Source organism: Magallana gigas, chromosome 3, assembly GCF_963853765.1.
Source record: "Magallana gigas chromosome 3, xbMagGiga1.1, whole genome shotgun sequence".
NCBI classification, from domain to species: domain Eukaryota; kingdom Metazoa; phylum Mollusca; class Bivalvia; order Ostreida; family Ostreidae; genus Magallana; species Magallana gigas.
Window position 1 is genome coordinate 60,467,522 of NC_088855.1, and position 6,000 is coordinate 60,473,521.

Below are 6,000 nucleotides of genomic sequence, written 5' to 3' on the forward strand. Positions count from 1 at the left end.
ATTAACTTTTTTAAAAAAAACGTGTTTTCAGAAACCTAAACTTATGTGTTCTATTGTACATTGAATATCATATGTAAAAGTAATCTCTTAAACATAATAATGTGCCGTTACATGTAACTATAAAAAGTTTACTTCATTTTCGTCAAAACTGATGTCCTATTCGTTATTTTTTGCCTATACTGGACTCAAAATGAGTTCGCTTTATTTGTCAATTTGTTGCTTTAGTTTTACAAGAATTTATTTGTAATTTTGCAGAATCTTAACACAGGTTTTTCCATATCTGTGATGTAGCTATATCGTGTTCGAACTTAATGAGAATTTCTCTGTATATTCATATTATATTTCAAATCATAACAAGGGTCTTATAATTTTAAAAAGGAGACATAACCCTTGCATCAAACGACTGATGTTCACTCACCCATGTCACAGTTTGTCCCTGCATATCCTGGAGAACACATGCAGGTGTAGCTGGTGCCAGTGTCACGACAGGTTCCCTTCTGACAGGGGCCATCACTGCACGTAGCGACTGAAATCATAAACCCCTTTATCATTGGTTGACAAGGCCCGTCGAATGATGAAAGTTCGTATGTGAAGACTTTTAGAGCATATATTTTTTAAACAATGTTAATATAAAACTCCAGAAAAACCATAACTTTATAAAAATGGATAAATGTGGAATTTTAGATATTTTATCTGATTTCAACGATGAAAAGAAAAATAATTAGAATTCTGGACAACAAGAAAGGTCTTAACACCAAAAACAAAAGTTGACATAACATTTAGCACAATTAATTACCGTTTACTTAGTAGAGACTGCACTCTAAAAAATATAGACAACATTTCAAATTACATTTACTAAATAACTTCATTTTCAGTAAACTGCACGAATACCAAGGCATCTACCCTGTTAAAGTATTTTGTTATAAAAGCATAACCCCCTTAGGTAGTCTACTAAATTATTATCAGTGAAAAACCAATTTAAGAGCTAATTTAAGAATTATAGCTAATTTTCGATGCAAAAAGTCTACAAAAGTGTCAGTTCTTTCATAAGTTACGTGAAAAATAATATTCAAAACAAAAGGAAATAATCTTTAAAACATAAAAAACAAAGAATGAAAATGCCGGCTGAGATTTAGGAATACAATAGCTCATTTTAACCTCTATCACAGTTTTTCCCAGCATACCCTGGAGGACAGCTACATTAGTAACCCCCCGCAGTATCCCGGCAGGATCCCTTCTGACAAGGAGTGTCACTGCACTTGGCGGCTGTGAAACAATGTATTTTGCCAATAATGTCTTTTTAATTGAAAACAACTGCGCAAACTTTACTCTATGAATTAGAAAAATTATAAGTTCCGTTTAGCAATTATTGTTTTCTAAATGTAGATGTCTGTTTCATTGTATATACATACACAGTTCATAGTGCCTGTCTAACAATTACCTGTTTTCTGACTTAACGAGGCAAAGTCATATTACTTTTACCCTTGATATTTTGATTAAAATTCGGGCAGGCAGTTAAACTATCATATAAATCATTTTTAGATTAAAAGACTGTTCCTCTACCACTCTAATTTTTTGTCGTCGCGAAAATTACCCATTTTTACAATAGAACCTAATAGGAATTTGCATGAAAACCGCAAAATTTACCCTTTCATTCATATTTTTGTATATCTGCTCTAGATATATATTTTTTTCTCTCAATATGTGATTTCGATATAAAAAAAAATGACTCAATAATTAGATTTTTTTTAAAACATTGATAATCTGGTTTGTCCAGGGGTTTTTATAAAAATGTACCATTTTCAATACTAAATCCCTCTTTTTTAAATGTTGGCATGTCGGAGTTTACTTGTTACTTGTGTAGAAAATATAATAAAAAATGAACAATTTATACTAGTTGGTGCCCTTTTAATCGTTTCTTTTTTAAAATGCTTACACGGAGGTATTTCTTTACTGTATACCCCGCTATACAACTAAACTGTACTCACCACTGTACAACTACTATATAAACTGTACTCACCACTGTCACAGTTTTCCCCCGTATTGAATTACCATTCAATAAATGGGAAGATGAAAATCTGATGCTATTCGCAGATACATACGTTTGTCAAGCTTTATATTTTAAATATGTATAGCAAATGCTATGTATATATACTTTTCTTGGAAGATTTTCACAGTTCAGAAGTTAACTGCTGTGTATTGTATCTGATATGCATTGTTTGTGTTTTTAATTCAATGTATAGATTAGTTGTATGTCAAAATTCAGTTCTCATCACAATTCCTTATCATCTGTCTTATATTGGACATTATTCAAAGTGTGATTCATGTATATCATTTATCTATACTATGTGCATGATGTGGTTACACATAACATAACACAGGTCAACAGTAAACTGATGTGTTTATGTGCTGTATAGTTTTTTAACCATTGTTTCTGTTGTTTGATTTTGATTGTCATTTGAGTAACATGTGCCTACTGGTTCATCTGAAAATGTTTGATTACATGTATATCTGTCTTTAAAACTTGTTTGATAGTATAACAAACTTTTAAAATGTATATTAGGCAGCTGTTATATTAACACAGGGCAGAATTCAACTGATGTGTTTATACTTGCAAGGTTAAAAATAAGATGTTCCTAGTGGTATTCAAATTTTTAACTGGTTTGGTTATAGATAATCTGTGCCTTCATGATATATTAATATTTATATCTCCATAAAAGGCAGGGATTGGTCATTGCCATGTGTGTTGTATGTACTGCCATCTTTCATATTGTTGACTACCATATCTGGCTAGTCCACTTTGTGTGGGGTCTTTTTATGCTAGTACCAATAATAGTAGTCATAATATAATTGTAATTCTAATCTTTGAGTACTTTTGAGTATTTAGCTGATCTTCCTTTTTGTCTACATTAGCCAATCAGAGTGCGGCATTTCGTCGCCCGATGTTTTGACTACGTCACTTTAACTGTCAGCTGTCAACAAGTTTGTAAATACCGCAGTCAAAAATGGTAACAATTAACTTTGTTATTAAAATGTCCACAAAAAATGTAAAATTCTTAAGGGACGACGACGGACAATAACCACAGATATAGTAAATTAACAAATGGTTTAATTTACTTGCAAGTTGACTTTTTTGTACCTGCATACCTCATGGAAGGTGGTCCAACTGTAATGCACTACTCTGACAAATGTTGACTCATGCAGAAGAAAAAAGTACGTTATATTTAGTAAGCATTTTATAAAGTAACATACATGTAGTACAAAAGGCCAGACTCAAATGATTTTCCAGTATTTTGATATCCATCTGAGAGAGAGAGAGAGAGAGAGAGAGAGAGAGAGAGAGAGAGAGAGAGAGAGAGAGAGAGAGAGAGAGAGAGAGAGAGAGAGAGAGAGAGAGAGAGAGAGGAAAATATGAAACGAAAACATCGCGCGGCATATTATCAGACCTGATAATCGGCGCAAAAACAAGCGAGATATTAAAGATCAAAGTTCGCGTCTAAAAGAAAATAATAACAAGAAATCTGAATTTTTTAAGAATAATAGTAAGGTCTCCCGCACGGAAGTGGAATACCTTAATTACATGCATTATTAATATACATCAGTGCGTTAGATCAATGAAACATAAATAAAAATCTCTCCTGTAGGATTTGAGTCTGACATCATCATAGTTATTTCATGTAGTCGGTGATATACTTGTATGTTGATTTTAAAAAATCGATTAACGGGGCGTGTAGATCTCATCAGGTCCGTCTGTTTCGACAGAGCTATGAATGTAGAATCACTTTCAGTAAGAAATAGAGGAAATCATACTTGGTGGATGTAAATATAGTTATTTGAATTAAAGTCGATATTTATAAGCTAAATAAAACGTTTGAAAGAACTTTTAAAAAGTTAAAGAAATGCTCCTAAATATTTTCACTTACAGTATACGGTGCAGATGTTAATAGGTTTAAGATGATTGACATTCTGCTCTGTTATTTCTAGCTCTTTTTCGTGTATTAAAAGGGAGAAACTTATTTTAAAGATAAACAACATACACATGTGATATTTATATAATAGTGTTGTGTTGTGCATGTACTATGCCTAAATAGTAGTCAGGGTTTGATACATGGTGCACGAGCCGGAGGCGAGTGCACTATGTATCAAACCCTGACTACTATTTAGGCATAGTACATGCACAACACAACACTATTGTTATTATTATGCCGACTGTTAAATATACTGACGTGCTTTGTTATAAGTAGCTCTGACGTTCGAGTGTTGACAATTCCCTTAAAATAATCACCGGAAAAGCAAGCGTTTGTTGTTGTTTTTCAAATTACGTGTAATCAATTGATTTGATTGTTTATTTAATCAACAAGTTGTTGTACAATAAAAAGTCAACAAAGATTTATGTTCTTTTCAAGAAATAGAGAGACGTTTGGCCTTACCGAGAAAACTCGAAATGTTTAGCAGACGAAATCTTAGTGAATTTTTTTCTTGAACATTCTTTATCAAGCGTCATTTAAAAAAGCGTTTTTGTGATTCTTATGTAGAATTTCTTTGAAAAATGTTCAATCAATTTGTTCAAAAGTTTATAGGAAACTTTAACTTTAAAATTACCGTCAATAATGAAGTTTTTTTTTGAAAAATGAATAATTTTAATTGCTTGATGTCAGTCGTACATATCTACGTTTTATATACCTAAATACAGGTTGTCACATTAACGGCTAATTTAGCATAGCGGTAACGCGTTGGGCTTCATGCTGGATTCAATGATTTTAGCGTCGTGAGTTCGAATCCCGCTGTCGGCGCTTGACAGATTTTCGTTGAAAATATTGGCCGTGCTCTATTTCGGCATAGTATGCTTACGCTATATAAATCCTTTGATACTATGCGAAAATAGATGAGTATTGAATATATAGTGACAAACTGACAGAAGGCATAATAATACTGTATAACTGTACTTTCTGTTTAAAAATGTATTTTTTTTTTGCTGTTTCGCTGTATTTTCTGTTTAAAACTACACATGTTTCATTTGCTGGAAGTAGTTAAGAATATCAGTTGACTATATGCAGTTCTATATATTTAATTTTCTGAATTCTTGATAAGAAGATCACTGTAAGATCAGTAAATTATACTGTGCTAAAAATATTTAATCTGATGATAGTTCACTTGCCGTGCAAACACAAAAACAGACTAAAAGGGTGTTATATCTGTAAATAATAAACAACTCAATTGAGCACGTTGAGTATGGGTCTCCTGTTTGATGCAACTGATAACTTTGTAACTCATTAATATCAAAAAGTGTTTTTATCAAAGGCTGATGTTGATTTTTTTTTACATACACTATAACCACATGCACATTTATTATCTATTAAACATAACTAAAGGTACTCAGTCCTCAATAATTTTTTTTGATCCAGTAACTATAAAAAAAAATGTAAAAAAAAAAACACACACAAAACGAAAAAAGAATTTTTCGAGTTTATGGCTTGGCTTGAACATACAACAAGGTTAAGTTTATAATTTTAAGCAATTTGATTTTCTCTAACGTTAAAAAAGAAATCAATAAAAAATATCTTTATTCTTACTTTTCATCAAGCACAATAAAATAATCCATAAAAGCATGTCAAAATATTTTCAAAATATATTTTAAACGCTAAATCATACTAGTAAGTAAGTTAAAGGCCTTTTTTACTACTAAACAGTAAACTGTTAAATGCAGCCTGTAACCTTATTTTAAATGATGCATTTTGGCGGCCAGATAGAAACCTTTTTATCTAAACAAATCACTAAACTAATTTAACAACTAATTAAATACATTCTCAACTTTTTATTGCAAATAATCGAATGTTCCTGACTGCAGATGCTACGAGAAACATGTATATTGGCGAGTATAAATATTGTCAAAAAAGATGTCATTTAAGGTGGTGTGGGACGCCTCCATATTGTGACATACTTCCGATCAAAATAAGCAATAAATTCAAGCATAATTTTATTAACTTTTTCGTACCTGAA